The 21,406-nt window shown below is 37.5% G+C and overlaps 1 protein-coding gene and 1 long non-coding RNA gene across 3 annotated transcripts in view; one reads left to right on the top strand and one right to left on the bottom strand.

The window, feature by feature from the left end:
• LOC138718017 (uncharacterized) overlaps nt 1-20,415 on the bottom strand; it is a 53,018-nt gene extending 32,603 nt beyond the window's left edge. Inside the window, exon 1 of one of the 2 annotated variants that reach the window (XR_011336999.1) lies at nt 20,258-20,415. This is a non-coding gene — a long non-coding RNA (uncharacterized lncRNA). Of the gene's footprint in view, nt 1-18,275; nt 18,377-20,257 lie in introns of those variants that run through there. The other variant, XR_011336994.1, reaches the window with a different exon arrangement.
• SLC38A4 (solute carrier family 38 member 4) overlaps nt 18,351-21,406 on the top strand; it is a 33,748-nt gene continuing 30,692 nt past the window's right edge. Inside the window, exon 1 of the mRNA XM_069852105.1 lies at nt 18,351-18,441. The gene's annotated coding sequence lies outside the window, so the exon portion shown is untranslated. The remainder of the gene's footprint in view (nt 18,442-21,406) is intronic.

Here is a 21,406-nt window from a genome sequence, read left to right as displayed (position 1 = left end):
CTGGCCGTCTAGATTCTCAGTTTTCTACAGCCTTTCAGTGCTTGAATCCACAGCTTTAAACTTCTGTTAAGGAAGGCATGTGTGTGTGTTGGTATGTGTATTTCAGTTTTCATTATAAAATCACCTTTAAAGAGAGATCAACAATATACGAACCGCTACAACAGGAACTCAGAAAATACCAACACTATTTGTATTATATGAAAGCAAAATGAGCAGAACAAGTGAGTTAGTTAGACTCATTTATTCACCTTAGTTTCAGAGAGGTTTAACTGTGAAACATGTGCAAAATAAGATTGTCACTTTGTCTTGCAACCTTTTCCCTAGAAATTAGTATTAGATATCTAGAAAGTAATATAGCTTAGGTAAAATATGGTACATCCAGTCCTTTCCTGGAAAATATTTTTTCCTCCCATGAATTAGGCCCAATTATATGTAAACCATGATAAATCATAGAATCATAGAATAACCAGGTTGGAAGAGACCCACCGGATCATCGAGTCCAACCATTCCTATCAACACTAAACCATGCCCCTTAGCACCTCGTCCACCCGTGCCTTAAACACCTCCAGGAAAGGTGAATCAACCACCTCCCTGGGCAGCCTGTGCCAGTGCCCAATGACCCTTTCTGTGAAAAAAAATTTTCCTAATGTCCAGCCTAAATCTCCCCTGGCGGAGCTTGAGGCCATTCCCTCTTGTCCTGTCCCCTGTCACTTGGGAGAAGAGGCCAGCACCCTCCTCTCCACAACCTCCTTTCAGGTAGTTGTAGAGAGCAATGAGGTCTCCCCTCAGCCTCCTCTTCTCCAGGCTAAACAACCCCAGCTCCCTCAGCCGCTCCTCATAAGGCCTGTTCTCCAGCCCCTTCACCAGCTTTGTTGCTCTTCTCTGGACTCACTCCAGAGCCTCAACATCCTTGTTTTTGTTTTGTGGTTTTGTTATTGATCGTAACATTCTCCTGACACTCTATTTAACTTTGGGAAGAAATTCTTTTCAATTTAATTGTTTAGTACTGCATTTTCTCCGAATATAACTCAACTCAAATTTAGTTTTTGGTTAGACTTCATAATGCTCTCTTTAAATTAAAGCTAGCTTCTTAACAGTTAAAAATTGAACTAGAGCAACATTACTATTGGCATTTGAAATTTTAGAATAACATTGATTTTTACATAAATATGAAGAAGGATAATGGTCTGGACATTCTGCTGTTCATTCTGATTCTTCTCTAATCATCCTCAATTCCTGCCAGTGCTAGTACTCTAGTGATAAAATGATTCTTTGTTTAACCTGATATAAGATTATTACAGTCTTGATTTTACATCAAGATTTCTTTCTGAAGTTCTACCTGTTTTCCAAGTCTAATTTGAAAAAATATATAAGTAATAAGGCATTTTTAGATGGCATGATAAATAGCTGAGGCAGATAAGAGAAGTAGATGTCCTGTTTATGTCATTGGTACTAAATTTTTGTCAGAGTATTTGCAATTTATTTAAATATTCTGCATAATTTCTATGCAGTTGGGGGCCAAGTGGTTGAATTTGGGGGTTATGTTGTTCTAAAATACTGGCCACTAGAATCTGTGCATTTTTTAGATAACAGTTTGTATTTTTCCTCTCATTTATTTCCCTTATTCATACAAAGAGTCAGAACTATTTCCTTCTCTTTAGATTGACATTTTCTACTAGTAACTACAATCACTATTCCTTGGTTTGTAACATCAATAACCTCGTAATTTGTCTTACAGTTTTCAGCCCTCTAGTTCAAGCAAGTATTATTAATCATGACAAAGATTTTAACAGAGGTGTAGTAAACCCACCCTCTACACTAGGGTCTCCCCAGCAGCAGATTGCTCCCTTGTCAGCATATCTCCTGTGCATTGTAAAGGCCTCAAAATCTGCCTCAAAATGGTAAAAAACCTTCTCAGGTCTCCAGTTCAGATCACTTTAGGTGCTTGACTCAGTCATCTAGTAATACATGAGGGGGAGTTCAGTGTCTGTGGACCTTTGGCAAGGGCTGCCTTGGACATTCAGGAGTCTGTTGATACAGGGCGGCATTTTTGCTATCCTTCTGGCTCATCTGTCCTTTAACAATGTTTTATGCTACTTCTCAAATGAGTCTCAATTTCAGGACAGGCCACATCTTGTTTAATATGCAATGAAACGAGAATAAATTAACACAGATACTTCTCACTCTATTCTAGACTAAGATTAAGATCTCCTGCTTTTAAAATACAGTCATCAGTCTTTTGATACAATATTGTTCCAGACCATTTAATCTGTACAGTTCCTTCAGAAAACAATATTTCTGAATTCTTAACAAAACATTCCTGGAGCAAGAAGTCATTCTGCATTTCACCCTTCCACATTCAGAAACCAACAGCGCCTGTTGTATGCATGTTATATTTTGTTTGGCTCATTGTTTCCCTTAGTTTAGAGATCAAAAAGTGAATCTGTGCTGTAAAAATAAGCCTTGTGTGGGTCAAAAGGGAAAACGGGGAAAGAATGGGGAACATTTCATTTTATATGGGTTGTACCTAACAGCTTTATTAACAGTGTGTTTCAGATGCTTTGCATTAAAACTTAATATAAGGAATGTTGAATGAGTTCCAAAATCAACTACATTGTTGGATAAATGGTATCACTGCAACCAATTCGTGATTTATTCTGACATAAAATTGCTTGCCCACAATAAAGGGTTCATTATTCTACCCTAAGACATAAGTAAACACTGACCATAAGGATTTAAATTATCAAAATGGTTTCTATAAATTCTATAATCAATTTTTATTATCTCAGTTTTATGCTTCTATCATCCATTACATAGTCATATTAGTATTGATAATTGCCACAGGCATACACTAAATACTCTATTTTCTTCTCACACCAATATCAACCTGTCTTCCCAAATCTGCTCCACCATGTTCTTATTGCATGTGTTTTCTTGTTGTGTCTACCCATCTCTCCTCCCTTACACACTAAGTCACACAACCTTGTCACTTGTCCTGTAGCTAACATATTTTTAAGAGAAAAACTCAAGTGGGCTGAAAGGAAGAAAAGAAGAGGAAGCTACGAGACTCCTGAAGAAAAAGACACACTGATTTTCCAAATGCAGGGGTGATGACAAGGTGCTGGAACACATTAACTCAGAACACTGCAACCAGTTTTCATCCGCTTGTGCTGTGTTACCACACATCAGTAACCTCAAAAATTTTTCCTCTTTCTAAAAAATTCCATTTGGGCTCTTACTGAAGGTGAAACGTCCTGGAAGGTTTGAGCAAAAGAATGTGTTAGTTTTTTGTGTGGACTGAGTGTAAAGAAGCCATGCCTTCCCAAAAATAAATTAATTTTTAAGTGCCAAAAGACCTAATCTTTTGCTGTTAACTCAATTTTTTGTGACTTTTTTGTTTTAAAGATAGAAATAAAATAAAAGCAAATCTGGAAATACTACTTAATCAACTGAGCAAAGTGAATAGATATTTACCCAATTAAGAAATCAAGAGGCAGAAAATGCCAAAGGTTGCAAGCATGACCTTAATTCAATGAATCTTTATTTCAGCCATAGTTAGTTATTTGGTCAAAATAAAAGATGCTGTTCCCTACTCTTATTTACTGAGCTAACAGTACAACTCAAGCAGAAGCCACATGGGACAACTGTTCAGAGATGGTCCCCTCCCATTGTACTGCCTGGAGCAAGAGCCCAGCCTTGTCCATGGGACAGGTTAACACTTTATGTGCTAACATGCCAGTCACTTACTGAAGCAACAGAATATAGGGCTTTATAGAATATGAGATTTAGAATATAGGACTTAACCAATCCTTTGTCAACTGTTATCCATCATGATTTGATCGTTTGTAGGGATTATCACAGTGTTCATATTTGCAGCTGCAATTCTTATGAAAATGTTCTTCAGTGTGGAGAGATCACTCCACAAATCTCAGCATTTGTTTGATGTAGATTTCTGTATACAATTTGTATTCATATTTATTAGAAACGCTTATCTCCTCTACATTATTTAACCATGAAACAAAGAGCAGTAAATAAGTGAATATTATCTGTCTTCCCAAAGTGTATTTCACCTGTGGACATAATACTTTAATTGCCAAGACAAGAGTTAAGAGGTCAAGAATACCATAATCAGTTTGCCAACATGTCCTTTAATCTGTTGTTCTGCATATTCTCAGGTAAGTAATAGTATGCATTATTTAATTAAATGAGCGTGTACTCGTTTGTCTTCAGGAAAAGTGTACATTCACAAGTAATAGTGCAAAATATTTAAGTTTTATGCAGAATTCAATTACTTTCTGAGTGCAACTTGTCTGTATAGTTGGTTGTGGGTTTTTTTAAAGTTGGCCTAGATAATTATGATAATCCAGGAATATTACTCTGTCTTCACTCTGTCATTAAATGCAATGAGTTTCTCATGTTAAAAGAAACCTCTTATTTTTATTTTTCTCCTTGGAAATGTATATGATTTTTACTAGATGACAACTGGATATTTGTGAATTTTGGTTAAATTTTCATGTCAGTGGCCTTGAGGGGAAAAAAAGGATTAAATCAAGAGACAAAAAATTATCTAAGCAAGAAGTAACCATGTTCATATTCTTATGAGCACTTCAGTCAGCCCCAGTGAAATTACTCATCTGAATCAAATGAACAGGATTAAGCTTTCTGATCATTAACTAGTTTGCTTAATGTCAAGGTGGATATCCATGTAGTCTGAATACTAAAAACTGAGCTAAGGATGGAATTTTGATTCTGAGGATCATTCTTGCAATTTAAATTACTGACAACTCATAAAATGCAAAGGTTGCTTCTGATAACGTAATTGAGCAGTTCATCCAGTTCAAAAAGACAGTTGCCTGCTAACTGGTATGTGAATTTTAGCACTTTGACCCAAGGAATGTCCTTTGATTACACTTGTACAGCACCTAACATACAGGGTTGCAATTTCAAGGCACTCAGCGGTGGTATTTTTGTCATTAATCATAGAAACAGATAATTTGCAATTGAACCAACTGGAGCAGTAAGACCTGGGACAGGGTTACAGCAGAGTTCACTAAAGCCTGGAAATTCAAAACTAAACTGAGACTTTGTCCTTTATTCATCCGATATCTCAAGTTCTTGCAACATACCTTACATAACCTGCAGTAGATGCTGTAATGCATAAACAAATTGTATTGAGCTAAGGGGAAAAAAGGCTTGATGTCTTAACTGTGAGTATCTTTACTTCCATGAATTTGGTTTTACTCCTAAAAAACAATTACAGCTTCACAGTGGTTCACTATTACAGGTACGTTCTCTACCACGTGCAGATGTTTATCCCTCAGGCAGAAACAAGTGTATATTCAAATTCCTGTGACTGTTAAAGTGACGCCTCTATCACATATTTGCAAAAATAGTCTGCAAAACTGCATTTAAAAAAATAATTAAGTGCATCATACCAGTCAAAGGAAGCACAAGACCTTCTGGTTTGTTTGGAAGCTATTTTAAACTGCTTTTGTAATTATCTTAGTCTACATGTCAGTACATATCCAGTGGGATGAATTATATCTAGGATCAAAAATCAGATTCCACTACATCTTTGTTTCCTTAAAGCCAAGGAGATAACGCAGAGAATTACAATTCACATGGAACATGTCAGCAGAAGGAACTGTAAACACCAGTGTACATTGCCTGTGGCTTAGTGTTTCTTCTCCTGTTAAATCTGTCCTATGAGAAAGTGTAAATATTTTTTCAGCTCTGCTTCTCAATGTTCACTGGACTCTCCAGAAGGGTTTTTATGGCACTGAATGATAAGCTCTGTGCTATCAGAGGGGCTGGTGTCATGTGGGCTTACAGGGGACAGACACCGGGAGAGGAAGGCTGCACCAGGCACCTGACAGTCAGCAGCTCACCGTGAACTTTACATGATTGTTTCCTGCCCTCTATGCACTCCTCTGTGAACCAACGGAACTTTAGCTAAATATTTCCCAGAGTTTGAATTTGGGATTTTTGTGGCCCACAGGCGGCTCCAGGGGCAGCAGTCTTTGTTATGCATCATTACCACTTCTCTATCCCCTTTAATAAATGAGAAACAAAACACAGAGGATTACAGAATTAAGCAGCTGAAAATGGGTTCTGCCAAGAGTGCTGAGACCCACTGCAGCCCAGGAAGGGGGTTTCATGTGTGCCTTTCGATAAAATCATGTATTTGCCTGACCTCACATGTTACTGTTTTCCTAAGAGACTAGCTCTCACCTGTCATGTGTCCCAGTCCTCCTGGTTGGCAGCAGAAACAGTTTCAGCTTCTGAAAACCACTGAAGCAGTCCCTGTCTGCCTCTTTTTTGACTGCTGGCAGGCACTGTGCCTTCTCTGTTCTGCCCACATTTCCCTGCTCTGTGTAAACTACTGTCCTTTCAAGAAAAGAGCCCTTCTCTCATGATGGGCTCCATGGCAGGAGAACTGATAGATCCCTGTGTTTGAGGGCACGTGGGTGCCTGAGTCCCACAGAGGGGTACAGTTCCCAAAAGAAGCTGGGTACCCCCGAGTTAAGTCTTCATGCCCTGTCCCAAAGGACTGCATATCCATCAGATTCTCACTGCAAAGATTTATTTGTCAACTATGATATGGAAGACTGACTTTCAAACCCACAAATTTTGGAAAGTTTTATAGCTACATGCTAAGAACAGGCTAAGTGTGCATCTCTGACCAGGACTGGGAAATGATAATTAGGCAGCTGCCTTCCCTAGATTTCTTCTGATGCCCCACAAATACAGAAGCAGAAGGATAAGCATATATCCGTGACAGCACAACTGTTTGTAGAGCTGTGTGAGACCAGGCTGAGAGAGATGAGCCCGGGGACCACCACAAAAAAAATCTACTCCATCCAATGCACAGATCAGCCCCACACACAGTCATACCAACACAAGCACAGGGGTGCAAACAGAAGAGGGCAGAAATACCCGAGTTCAGTGCTGCCTCCAGGGCAAAAACCTGTGCAAAAACTGCAGGCACGTCATCTTTATTAGTCTACAAACTGAGCTGGAAAGACCAAAGAGAAGTGTAGGAAAGTTGCAGAGAATCATCAAGCAATGAGATGTCCCATTCCAGCTCTGCTATGAGCAGTTGTTTCAAACAACAGCTATTTTCTATAAAGTTGACTTGAAAATTGGTATCTTCCTACGTCTGAGAGAATTTTTTAACTTCATCTTTTTACTGGCAGAAGTACTGTTATTGCTTTTCATCCCTGCCAGCCCTGCAGAGCCACCTCGGTGCTGGGGAGGTGAACTGGAGTCTATTTTGGCATAAAGCAGAAAGAGCACAGCTTGATCTCAGATTCCAGGGTGAATTTTCAGTGCTGGCAGTCAAGAAAGCCATGGTTTTATTTGTAAATTAAAAGAGAGGTCAACAGGAAAGTCATTGGGGAAAAAAAAAAAGAAAAAAGCAAATGTGGAACCCTACCACGCCATTTATAGTCTCTTTATAAATGAGAGCACAGTTTATGTAATGCAATTTGATTTATAAATAATATTATTTTTTGTTTCAGCCAAAAAGCTGTAGCTCATTTAATTAAGAGAATGGATGTGTTTGTGTTGTGTTACTCATTACTTCATTGTAAAATATATCTGTAGTGATAGACTCTGGAAAAGTTACTGCAGCTGCAAGGAAAAAGATAGTTAAATAACTTACAAAAAGTATTTCCAGTAAGAAAAAAAACTGAAGATTATCAGGCCTCTTTGTTCCTTTCAGTCAAATGGCTAAGAAAACCCAGATTTTAAAGAAAAATAAATTAGGAAAGAAATATGAATTGACACATTGGACTTTGGAGTGCAGTGTTAAAAAAGGGACCATTTGTACCAATAATCCTGGGACAGAGACTTAATTTTTTTCTAAATCTGTTCAATACTTAGGATGTCCCACTCCTTTGGCTGGTGTGCAGTGCATGCTCAGCAGTAATCTACACAATATTATATCAGTCTTCAATGCTCACTTATTTCAAGCACCATTGATGAGGAATTACTATGTGGTATCAAACAGAAATGTTCACTGCAAAAGAGAAAGAAACATTCCTTTTCAAATGTTGTAAATGAAAACATCATGCAAAAATACTGGTGTAGGAAAAAATATGCCATGCTGTCCAGAAATCTGAGAAGGTAAAAGTGGAAGGTTTGTAGTTCCTTTCTGAGCCATATCAAAGCTGGCATTTAATTTTTACAAAGCTGATGTGAATGGAGTTTTTTTACAGAATGAAAGTAAGAAATGAGGGTTTGAGAAAAATAAAAGATTAAGCACTATACAACAATAATTTATGATGTCAGCTTGCAATACATGGAACAGATTGTTTCCATCAGGAGTTAGGCAGGTGGGGGAAAAGTAAAGACAAAGTACATTCTTGTGAGACAAGGCTAATGAGGCAAAAGAATGTGATTTGATTTTTAATTAATGGATCTACTCAGTGAATATTTACAGCAACACGTATAGCAGGATATCGCAAGCCATTTCCAAGGTTCCCTAACGTGTCTGCCTTTTGTGTGAGAAGAGGCAAAGGGTGAGAGACTAGCAGGGCTCTCTCCCTCAGATCCAGAGACCAACGTCCAAGTTTTGGTCTGTACTGGTGCCAAAGGCCATTTTCAACAAATCCAGTTATAAATAGAAACTTGCCTGTTGAAGCCAGTGACTCAAAGGCAGCTGAATGTGATGCTGGACACATCACACCCCTGACTGTCACCAGTTACAGAAAAAGGTATACTTCAGTCATGCTCATTTTGAGAGCTATCTAGGCATACCTTTGACTCATTTTGATACTTCTTATGGAGGGTTTAGTGACCTGGATTTACATTAGCAGGGACAAGTGATGTTACAGATATATCTATCTGAGAGTTAATCACAAGGGTCTCAAACTAATATAAGAATATCAGAGCCAAGGTGACTAGGCTACTTCTACAGCTTAAACTTGGTCTTGAAAAGGAATCTATATTGTTGCTATTTTATGAGTTTGGATATACTGCCGTTTCAGTCCTCTGAGGACCACAACCAGCAATTCCTTGTTTTGGGAGCTGGCAGACCCACGGTGGATATACATTGGATCAATCAGCCAGGCAAAAAACAAGTCCAATTGATACTGAAATGAAAACAAAGGGCACTATCTCCACAAAAAAAAAAAAAAAAAAAAAGAACTACTAAGAAATTATTGCTTGGGAAGGAGTCTAGAGTTGTCAGGAAGCCACAGCACAGCTTATGTACCCTATGATAAACTGTGCTGATACAGGGTCACAATTCACATTATCCCTACCCTAAGCAAAGAGGCAGTCAAAACTGAGCACAGCCAGTGGCTTGAAGAAACTTTTGAATGATAATGAAGGTGTAAATTGTCACACAACTTCTGAGGCAAACCTTGTTCAGGGGAATTTCACCAGTGCCAGCTGAACTATCCCTTCTTGCCAGAGCAACAGCACATTTTGTATCAAGGAACAGTCATGGCAAGGGAGTAAAAGTCAGAGATTTAATACAGCTCCTAGTGCAGCACATCTGGGATAGAGGTCACCCATCCTGGCGAGGGTCTGAGCTGGAGCCCACTGGTACCTTGAACACTCAGCCTCGGCTCCCCACCACCCCGGGGACCATGGAACTGCAGGGTGGCTTCACCCAGCAGCACCCAGACTCCAAGTCAGAGGAAAGACGTGCCTCTGAGCCCCACTACAGCTGGTGTTACCCAGGAGCAGGGCATGTCACCAGTGCGCAACAACACCAATGACCGTCCCTTCTCTGGCTATGCATCATTCTTTACCCCAAATATAAATAAACCTCCATGAAAGCAAGGAAATAGAAAAGCAGTGGGGAAACGGTGCTGTAATAAAAATAAATTACATCTGAGGTAGATGCACTTCAGCAGTAGATTTCTGCATCACATTTTTTAATATCTTCAGTGTAGAAACATATTAGTTTGTGAGAAAAAAACCTCTTCCTTCTCATGAAATGGAGACATGCTGATTGACAAGGCCTTTGGGCTTATTAAAATACTTCAAGGCTTTAACTGAATCTCTGCTCTGCTACCAAAAATATGTATGATATACTTCAGGTTTTTGTCTTTCTGTACCACAGAGAGAAGACCTTCCTGAAGCATCTAATTTTGGAATAGCATGAATTCTCAGGGCAGATGAAGGGAACATGCCAAGGTAATAAATTGTTCACTGCATAGCAAAGAGGAAGGATCTGGGGACCCCTGTGTGGCAGCAGAGACTTTATAGAATAAGTAGTTTTAACCTTTTAACTTGACTGGACTGGCAATTTCTGGGAGCCCATGAGAGGTACCTAGGAAAAACAAGGCTTCTGCTGTAGGATCAAATTCACTGCAGAGAGTCCTTATTCAATCAAAATTCATTAAAAGTCTCTAAATTTGAAATAGTTGAATGCTGTTGGTATAGTAAGTCAGTAATAAACATGATTAAATCAGGTAAAGAAATAAAATAAATTGATGTAACTTCCAGAAGAAATAAACTAGTTTAAAACAAGTAAAATCAAATCATAACATAAAGATTACAGCAGAGGTAGGGACAGTCAAAAGGTATTTGTTTTTATTCTAAAGGTTGCTTATTATTTCTGTTATGAAATATGCAAAACCTCACTTGTTCTGAATGATGAAATTAAATATGGTACATGTGACACTGCTCCGGTCTGTGCCAATTGATCTTTTGTACTCAGCACTCCACTAACTTAGACTTCCAGATTTTTTACAGTATTTTTGACAAGTCTTTGGGGTCTTTTTAGAATTTGTTTGTTTAGCAAAATTTCTAGGAAAACCCATAAGAAAAACACAACACATCTTCAGATTGACTAGTTTGAGGCTGAAGAAGACCTGTAAGGTATGTCATTAATCAAATAAGTCTAGATCTTTAGTGAATGAATGTGTTGAATAGCACCGAACACATTTTGAATACATTCAAGTAATCATACATTTGGAGATGTATACAGCATTTATAGTGTTACGAATACCCTTTGAAAGATTCGTATTCATATCTTGTTGATTTACTAGCACAGTTCCAACATTTGAAGGCAGGGAAGGCAGTAGATAAGTTGCCTGTAGCCTGAAACAGTGCAGCACAATGGACATCACTCTCTGCGACAAAGAACAAACTTTCTATTACAGGGCGTTTTTTACACTTAAAGGATAGCATTTCATTAAAATGCACCTATTTCACACTGCCTTGGCTTCTTTCCCTCTGTCTATTGGTATTAATTGCATGACATTTATTTATCAAAATATGAGTGTTAACAGTTTGGGTCAAAACCACAGAGCCTGCTACCACAACAACAGGTGGGACAAGCTTGGGGAGAGAGCAAAAAGGAACAGGAAGTGTTGGAACCTGTTCAGGGCTTCAGTACGTTGGCATCCCACATCAGCAAGGCGAAAATAAATTTTAGCCATGTAGAAATTATCAAATCGATATTCCTTGACATTATGCTTTTTTGTTCTCCAAAATCAACCATGTAGGTCTGAAAATTCACCTGAGTGTGAGTTTTCAGGGTTGTGAGAACACCACTTAGGGTGCATTAGAGGAGAAATTACATTATTTGACTATGAAAGACAATGTCCATTCAAAACCAGAAATTTCAGCAGTTTGATGACAGTACCATTGTAATCCTGATCTCTGTGTGTTGACGTGCATTTCTCAGTAGTAGTGAGAATAGTGTAAATGGGGACATACTCCTAGTCTTACGCCAACTAACTCGCTCCACCTAACCTCTGACAAACCAGAAGGTCTAATGAATATTTTGAGACTATTCCAAAACAATCTTTTCATGTCTCCTTCGTTTAGGAAGATTTTTACTTCTTTAAAGGAGATCCATACAGTTTTGAAGATATTATCAAGAAAAAAATTCCTTAATACGATTCACTCTAATAATTACCATAGAACATAGAATTTTTGCATTTTAATAACCATATTAATCCTTCTGATATTTCTTTATTTAAATCTATACTATTGGAGTTTTTTCTGAGCACTATAATAGTTGCTTGATTTCACATCCTTTTTCTATCAAAAACACAGGCATTTTCATAGTTCGCTGTTGACATTTTAGCATATTAGTGGTTTGGGTTTTTTTTAATAAAGCTCAGGATTTTTTAATCTCCATACCAGGGACGCTTATAATATAGTGATGAATACTGAATGGAAAGATATCAACCTAGAATATATCTGAAAAATAACTCTTGGATCTTATAAGTTCTCCTGCTCGACTGGACTTCAGCATTTCAGAGAATGGTCCCAATGGACTAGTTATAGAGAGGAGGGAAGCCTAAAGACCTGGAGCAGTGCACAATTCCTGAGTGGCTCACGTGTGCCCTGGCTACAACATATAACCAATACATTAAAGACCGTGGTATGTGTCTCTCAAAAAAGTTGGCCAGCAGAGATGAAAGAACCTACAGAGGCAAACTTATATGGCAAAACAGGATACTATTTGTCTTCTTTATCAGTCTTCTCAGGTAATGTGAGAAAATGGGTGTTGGCCGTGTACAAGTGAGATCTGACAAGCGACAATACATTTGCTTAGTATGAGGAAAAGACCAAGGTAGGTATTTTCAAAGTAGGTGTGATCGATCACTTTACTTCCTGGGAGTAAATCCTGAATGATTGAACAAATGAATTACTGGGTAAAGTGTAAGGAAGACCAAACAGAAAAAGCTTGATTACAGGAGGCACAGGAACCCACTGCACATCATCAGGAACTTGCTTTAGGCACTGTATAAGTGATTTAACGTTGATGCATACAAACCAGCAATCTGAGGATTTTGGTCAAGTTGGAGTCAACGGTACATCAACCCAAAAGCTTTTTACTAGTAATATAGAAGTAATATTGGATATATTAAGGATCAGGCCTCCAAAGGAAAAAATATAAAATTAAATTCAATGCAGAAAATGCTTTCATGAATCACAGGAGACTGATTAAAAGTATGAAAACACTTCAGCAAAAAACCCAGACGGAAACCTCATAAAGACCATGATATTTTGTTCTTACAAAAGACGGAAAACCAGCCTGAATCAAGGCGAATTGAAGGGGCACCTATTAGCTGATAAAATTCAAGATGAAAACTGAGAACAGAGGGACAATGAAGAGGAAACAGTCATACCCCTGAAACTGGGCTACAAGACAGCATAAACCTACTTCCAACCTTAACTATATTCACATACTTCTACTGAGTATCTTATGGTGACAAGTAGTATTTTTCAAGTTCTCAAGACATCATCAGGAGGAAGACTGAAAAGGACAGGCAAGTCTCCTAGATCAGTAGGAAGTCTAAGGATTCACAGTGATATTTTGGAGGAGCTGAGTAATGTATTGCCACTATTTTTGCCATCAAGAGTTGGGGAGTTGTCTAAACTTACATTTTGAGCAATAGTTACAAGACAATAAAAAGTAAAGTCTAGTAATACATTAATAGTTCAAATAGATTAAGTTATGTTCCTTTTTGCTGTACTATATAGTAAATTATTTTCAAAATGCAATTTAGAATTGTTAGATGTTTATCTGATATTCCTGTGTATTTCTTCAGAAACATTTGTCGTATCTTAGAAGCAGCATATCTGCAATGTGATGCAGGGGTTGCTATGGTGAGTTCACAGCTGTCATTTAATGCTGTACCTGAGTAAATACACATTGTAACAACCTCTGTTAGAGGTGCCATTAGTGAAGTTATGTCAGCATTTCTACCAAAAATACTTGTTTTCCTGTTGCAGTTTGGCCACAAGGCAAAGAGAGCTATTCCTAAACCAAATCTACAAAAGTCTTTGCACTCTTCTAGTGTATTTGTTTCACAGCTTCAGTCATTTCTGAACTCTGTGTCATAAAAATCAAATAAAAAATCAGTGGATGTGTTTCTGTTCTTTAGTCGCTACTGATTTTGATGACAGTTATGGGACTTCACATTTAGAAAAATCAGTAGAAAAATGTGGAGGTTAGTTTTCATTTCACTGTTCCAGTCTGTGACAGTAGGCATTCAGTCAGGCATTAATTGCTTTACTTGTTTTACAGCCCTTCTGTACTGCCAGAGTGGCATAAAGAGCCATTTGTGTAAAGGAGAACCAGGTCCTTAGTTCTTGTATTTAATGGCTCAATTAAACTAAATGGCATCAGAAATTTTACTAGTAGATTCTGGACATACTTCTTGAGCAAGTATTTGAGTTACTCTCCAGGTTAACACATAAGAAAGCAGTGCATTGCTGGGAGTAATCAAATATGCTTATCTTCTTGGCACCTGTTTATTTTTCTAATCATTTGCTTTGAAAAAGAGAAAATAACTTTCTGAGAATATTTTTCTCTACGAGCTCCTCTGTGTATGTCAACATAACTCTTGAATTATGCATTTGTATAAATTTATAGGTTATAAGGACCCGGGCTGAAAAGTTAAAACTTACAATAAAATAAACAACCTATTCTATCTTGCCCATAAGGTCTGATTATTATTATTATGGGACTTGCATATGTGCTTGCATGTTGACCTTATGAAGACTATAGGTTTAAGTGGAACAGTTTCTTCTGTGCTTCAAGTCAGCCAGTAAGAGTGGATACTGATTACTGAATTGGCTGAACAGAGTGACTGAGCAAACACATCTTTCCCAAAAGTCAGGAAGAACACGGTTGGATGGACAAACTCAAACAGATCATAAATGTACATCATTAGCTGGTATTTTTCGAGAATTTACTCCAATAGTCAGAAAGAGAGAAATGCAAGTTGTTTCAGATGTTGCCCTGATATAAACTATAGAAGCTGGGGTTTTATACAGCATAAATCAAAGCCCTTCATGTTAAATTAGGTCATAAAGATCCTCAAAAAAATTTGATAGTGTTTGGGGGGGTGACTCTTTTGAAGTGCTACAATATCTGGATGTTGCTAACTTGTTGCTTGGTTTCTGAAGTGTCATATGATCGAATAGATCTCAAGTTCCACAAAATCAAGTATTACAGCAGTAGATGATCAGAAATAGACCATGCACCTCCAACCTTCTGTTGGAAGGCCTTTTTTTCCAGACACAAGTGAGTATCTAAGATTGCCGTGTTCTGGGCCAAAAGCAACAACAATAAAAAATAATGTCCAGTGATATAAATAAAGGAATAATAAAACATAATGAATTCTACAGTTCTTATGGCAAATACCTATGGATATAATATGACTAAAATATTAGCCTATCCAGTTTTCAAAAGAATTACCACCATGAAGCACTAATAATTAATCTTTTTTCCCATTAAGATCCTGTATTCATATTTTGCAAATTAATTATCCTCAATATTATTCATCAATATGCAAATAAATCCTTCTAAAAGAGCAAGTCAAAGTGACTTTCTTTTTTCTCTTTCCTTCACTTGTGCATATAAATCTGGAGCAAGAAAGGCTGGAAGGAGAGAGCTAGGTTCTACATTTAAGAGTCTTCACCAGAAAACAGTTTTCAGACTCCAAGGGTGAACAGCCATACAATATCAGCAGGGTAAAGCACAGCATCTTCATTAATCTCATGTATGAAAAAAAAAAAAAGAGAGTTTTTTCAAATAAGTGGAACCCAGAAAGTAGTGTCTGAGCTATCTTGAAAAAAGCAGCAGAAAATAGCGTGATGCATCAGGGCAATGTGTTAAAAGCCATCTCCCATTATCCGTTAGGAGGTTGTGTGCCTACATGTTAAGTTGATGCTTCTCTGGTTTCCTTATGGACAGTACCAGCCAGAATGTGTTCAAAGTATAACCTTGAGATGACAAAGGTATGGACTAACAGACCATTACTTTACTGAGCCATAACGGATTATTTTGAAGATAATTATAAATTTTCATGGCTTTTGTGTTTTGATAAATGTAACACTTCATAATGAACTTCACTGGTGGCACTGACTTCTTGTTGTTACCTTCAGTATTCTTATGATAGACATTTATCATGTCATTCTGGAAATATGACCTCATCTTTACCAAAAGTCTTATGGACTACTAGTAAGACATGGATTCCAGACCTTGAAAGTCATGGAGGAGAAGCCCATTCTACATAAACTGATGTTATTTTAGTCTGTTGCTGTAAACTAGTAACATTAGAAAGTAAAAATTCAGAAACATGTTGTGATAATTCGCATCGCTAAAAAAAAATCAATGGTATTATCTGAGTGTGTAAAGTTCAGAAAAGGAGAAGATTCAACATGTTGTCAATATTCTGGATTTCACTTTCAAATCATGGAAAGAACAGCCTTATATGAGATATCAACTACTGGAACATTTCATACCTAAATAGCTCAGAGTGCAAAGGAAGTAATAATAAATATAAGAATTGTGTTATTAAGAAATAGAGAGAAAATTACGTTAAGGTCACGTGCCCAATAAAAGGTGAGCACCTATGCAGCATTTTAGCCAGTCAAAACACAGTACAGGCACTAAATGGTTTTCACAAAATTATTTTGAAATAAAGAAGAAATTATGACCACCCTTTTCCTCTCATCAGAACTGAATATTAGGACTTGAAAAATACATCGTAGGTCACTATTACCAATGAGTTTTGCAAGCAGCAGTAGTCAGAAGTACCATCCAGTCAGTATTATTCATTTGATTATTTGGATTTCATGGGCTCTTTCTCTATACACTATTAAAAACAGTAGGGTTAACCCATTTTGTTCCAAGGTAAAGTTTGCTTCAAAGCAAAACGAAAATTTCATAACATTGCAACAAAAAAATGTAATTTCTTCCTGTTTTTCTAGCATTTCATCAACTTAATTTACAGAACACTTTTGGTTTGTAATATAGGTGATTTTTCTCCTTTTTTTATTTAATTTATCTAGCAATTAAATCTGAAAATTTAAAAGTCATATTTCAGAAATTAGTGTTAAAAGCATTGCAGAGGAGGAGAAAAGACAAGGTAAATTAACAAGAATTGTAAAATTCCACTATGAAAGCAAAGAACGAAATTTAAAGAACAAACTTCTGCTTCTCAAGCCTACTTCAAGCTCTGCTAGGAGGCAAGCTTTTACCCTTCTTCCTTTAAACCAGATTAGTGGGTAATGTTCTGATTACTGAAACTGAGAGAAGCAAAATTGCTGGATGCAGTAGGAATGTGACTTAGTATTTTTCCTTTCAATGATGAAAAAATTAGAGGATCAGAAGGTTACTCAGGCAGATCTTCCGCTGCCAGTAATAAGAGTTTAGCCTGAATGAGTATCTCAGGATTCAGTCCATGTTTCTACTTTATGGTTTATTGCCTACAGACATCAATGCAGGTGGTGCAAGGCAAAGGAAAGAGTAAGTAGCTGATGGACCTTTTTAGTTGTGAATTCTCACACATCGTAAAAGTATGACACATCTTGTACTTTTTTGTTTCTATCTTATTACAGAAAATACCATTCCGGCTCTGAGAAAGTTTGGTTTTGTGGCACTGAGCATATCATTAAATTATTTCAGATCTTCCTCCATGACAGTGAAGTTGGTCACATGCATAAATGCTGCCCACAACAGCAGAAGTGATACAAGATCAAGCTTTTTCTGACAATTCACGTATTTTGCTGACAGTGGAGAAGAGTGACACCACTTCAGCCATGGTCCATTGATTACCTGCCTTTTCTTAATCCTGACTCTTTTTCCTTTTTTTTTTTTTTTTCCTGGGTAGTCAGAATGGTTGCAGAAAGCAGCTTCAAGAGAGAAGGAACACTATGAGAAATTTCTGCAGCTAATTAAAGTTAGGCGTTGACAGGCTAAAGGGATTCGCATGTAGCCACTGGCAGAAGAAAAGCTAAAACAGCCCAGAAAGGAAGTGTAAAATGCGACTGGCTGAGCATGCACAAAATTTCCTCTCTAGGTCAAAGCACTGAACTTAGCCCACAACATCGGTGACTGAAAAACCTTTTATCACCTATTGCTGTTCAGGATACTGCGTGTGAAATTTACTGGTAGCTAGTCCAGCTGCAAACATCATAAAACCCTTATTATTGTCAGTTGTCTGCAGTTAAACATAAATCAGAACCAGATTTGCACATGTATCTTGAACTGGACTAGTATTAGCTGTACAGTAATTCTTATTTCTCTCTCACCAAAGTGGTGAAGCTAGGGTAGCCAGGTCTTTAATATCAAGCCAAATATGGACAAAAAGGAGCTCTATACACAAACATGTCTAGAAATAGAAGTATATTCATTTTCAAATAGAAATGTTGCTGAGCAGTGCACACAGACATTGCATCTGTACAGGAATATGGAAGTTTACCACCTTCATATTTAAACAGGACTATACAAAGTCAATTTCTGACTTACCACATAGCACTACTTGCAATAACAAAACAACTTTTACCTTCTGAGTCTCCTTGTTTTGCTGGAATGGAGGAGGGGAGAAATCCAGCTCAGTTCATCTTCATGTTTAAATAGTGTCTTTGAGAAAGGATTCAGAAGCAAATATGTACCATTTCACTGGGCAACTGCTCTTGTGGATTTCCAGTTAAACAAATATCTATTGCAAGGTATGTCTCGTAATGAGGTTGTTTTCTCTAGACTTTTTCTAGGGTCATGGTCATCACCTGGGAATTGTGTTTTTCAGACTTACGAAAGTACTGATCGTTATTTGTTGAAAATTACACAATAATATAATAAACTATAGTGATGTATGAATGTGCAGCTTAAAAATAGTAAAATATTAATTTCCTGTGGGAGTTGTTGATTTCTAGTTTTAGTTCAAGTAGTGTGACAAAATTATAACATATTGAATAATTTCTAACATTCGAGAAAAAAAAGGACATGGAAACTAATAATGACAAAATAGAAAATATAAAAAATAAAAATATAAATACAGCTCTCTCTTAGCAATACTTTTATATATAATTTCTGATTACTTTCAACATGGAAGAGAAAAATAAAGAAGCATGAATCTTTGCAGGAACGGTTGACTGTTTATTGCAATACACTCACAGCTTTCTCTGTCACATTTGTTCAGTCTGTTGAGCCAGGAAAAAGTTTTACTAAAAGGGTTTTATTAAAAGAAATACTAATTACCAATTGGAAGTTAAGAACCACTTTTTGTTTAATGCTTAATTTTGTTTAAAAAAAAAAGCTAGTGTACTAACAGATTTTTCTCCTTAAATACCATTTTAACAAGCATAGCAAATACATTTTTTTTCAGCTTTAGAAAGACAAATCCCTCCAATTTGGACTTCTGAGAGCTTTTATAAGTGTATGGGGTTACAACAGGGCCTCAGGTACTGCCAAGACTCTCGGTTCTGAGTTAGGTGCTCAAACTGCAGTGAAGTGCCTGCCTTCATCTGTCTCTGATTTTTAGCAGCTGTGTTTGAATTGAGAGCTTGATTGACAATTATCCCACCTCGAGAGAAGCTTGATTACTTGGGCTATGAAAAGATTCTTTATGCTATTTTGTGATAAACAGTTTCTATTTTATCCCACTTTTTGACATTAACTCTTACTTTTTCCTTTAAGAGCCACAGCTACGATTTTGGAAATAAGCAAAAAACACTAGGTGGTTGTAGCTGGCATGATGCTTCAGTGTCTACAAATGTTACTTCGAAGATTTAGTACAGATAAATTTGAAAACAATTATTCTCCAAGAGTTCTACTGAGCAAGGATTGTGATAAACTCTGTTAATTTAGGATTAAAGAAAGGATGAAAAGCCAGCAATAAAGGCCATTTGATAACAGTGGGGGATGAGTAATGGAAAATGTTCTTGCTGCAGACTAATCAGAGTGTAATTGCTAAAGGAACCAATCTCTCATTAATTGGAAAGGCAGTAAACTCAGTCAGTCACAGTGCCAAAATATTGCAGTTCAGTTGAAGAATTTTATTGAACTAATTGATTTAATTGTTTTAAGTAATACCATTATAAGAATCATTATTAAGAAACATTATTCTCAATATAACTTCCTGAAACATAAAAACTTTTCATGAAGCTAGTGATTTTCATTTCAAAAGAAAGATGAGACAACAGGTTTGATTCAAAAGAGCAAGCTGACTAGGTTATGTTTCAGTAGAAATTATCAGTACTTGATTTTGGATGTCATCATGGATAATGTGAAGCACTGTGTAAGTGAAGGGTTCTTTAGCTATGTTTAGACTTGCTTACACATTTCTGACAGTGTTTTCTTGGAGTCAGAAAATGGGTCTCATCTTATCTGCCTAATCCAGATATAACGGACCAGGGAAGTCTGCCACCTGCTTTTGCACACCCACCCTCCACTCCTCTTTAGCCCTGAGGGAACATCGTACAAGGGCTGTAGGTCACTCACTAGCTCCACAATCAGTTTATATTGGAATAAGCAGTCATAGCTTACCTTCCAGTCCTCTGCCTGCTTATTCCATCTTGCATGTCTCTCTCCCTTCTGCCAGATGTTCATGCAGCCACATGGTTAGTGGGAACAGGGCAATGCTCTGGTTAAAACTAGCCTCTTTTTTTTCCCCCTCCTATATGTATTTATGACTATTTGCAGTCACTGGGGAGGCAAGGAGAGTGAAAACAGTGATTGGGTCAATGGGAAGCTGGCACTGCCTCTTCTAGCATCAGCATTTGTTTATGTTGACTTAAGGGAGTTGTGAGATCATAGTGATAGCATCACTCCTCTGGAGTTTAAACCCAGCCGGCATCTGTGGAGCAAGAAGCAGGAGCCCAGATCCATCGGTCACTGGTTCCCTCCCTTTCCCAATAGTGTTTAGACTGATTGAAAACCCATCTCATTGGCTCCAGTTTTGATGCAATATCACTTAAGTTCATATGTGGAGGAAGAGTGCTATACGTAACCCTATATGAACTGCAAGTGCAGGGTCCTAGCCACACCCGTGTAAACTTTCTGGGTCTTTGACAGTGACAATACATAGTGAAGTCATTGCAAAGTCTTTGGGAGGTCTTCATCCCACCACGAACCTTTAGTGCTTTTCTAGCAACATCTTATTAGTTATCAAATCACAGATAATCCTGACAGTGAAAGATTTTTCAGGGGAAAGTAATGCAATTCATTAGATTCAACAGCAAAATTCAGGAGGCAACATTCACTTTTCCAGACACCAGGCCCAGGAGGTAGAGCTTGTTAGTCTTTCAGATATGGTCCACAATCAAGGAGATGTCAACAGTAACTGAGTTTCCCTAAGGTGACTTTCTTTGATTGCTGTTTATGTTCAGAAAGTCGTTTGTCAGACTTCTGACCATCAAGCTGCGGCATCAGTGCAGCTTTAAGTGCCTGGAAAGCCTGTCAGCAAAGGTTCTGCACAAATTCATTGCAGCTGCCCCATGAAAATAAGGTTACCATTGCTGTTGTTTTATCACTGTTATTTTTAGCTATTACATATATCTACTCCATCTTCTCTTGATCAAATGCCATTATCACAACAATACAGACAGGCAGTACATGACCGTTTCTAACTGATATTTTTTAGGAAAGAACAGAGCTTAAAACTCAGGAGACCTCATGAATTAGGACTGGAATTCA

The sequence above is a fragment of the Phaenicophaeus curvirostris genome, chromosome 1 (genome assembly GCF_032191515.1).
Source record: "Phaenicophaeus curvirostris isolate KB17595 chromosome 1, BPBGC_Pcur_1.0, whole genome shotgun sequence".
Taxonomy (NCBI): Eukaryota; Metazoa; Chordata; class Aves; order Cuculiformes; family Cuculidae; genus Phaenicophaeus; species Phaenicophaeus curvirostris.
This window is presented reverse-complemented; position numbering and strand designations above follow the sequence as displayed.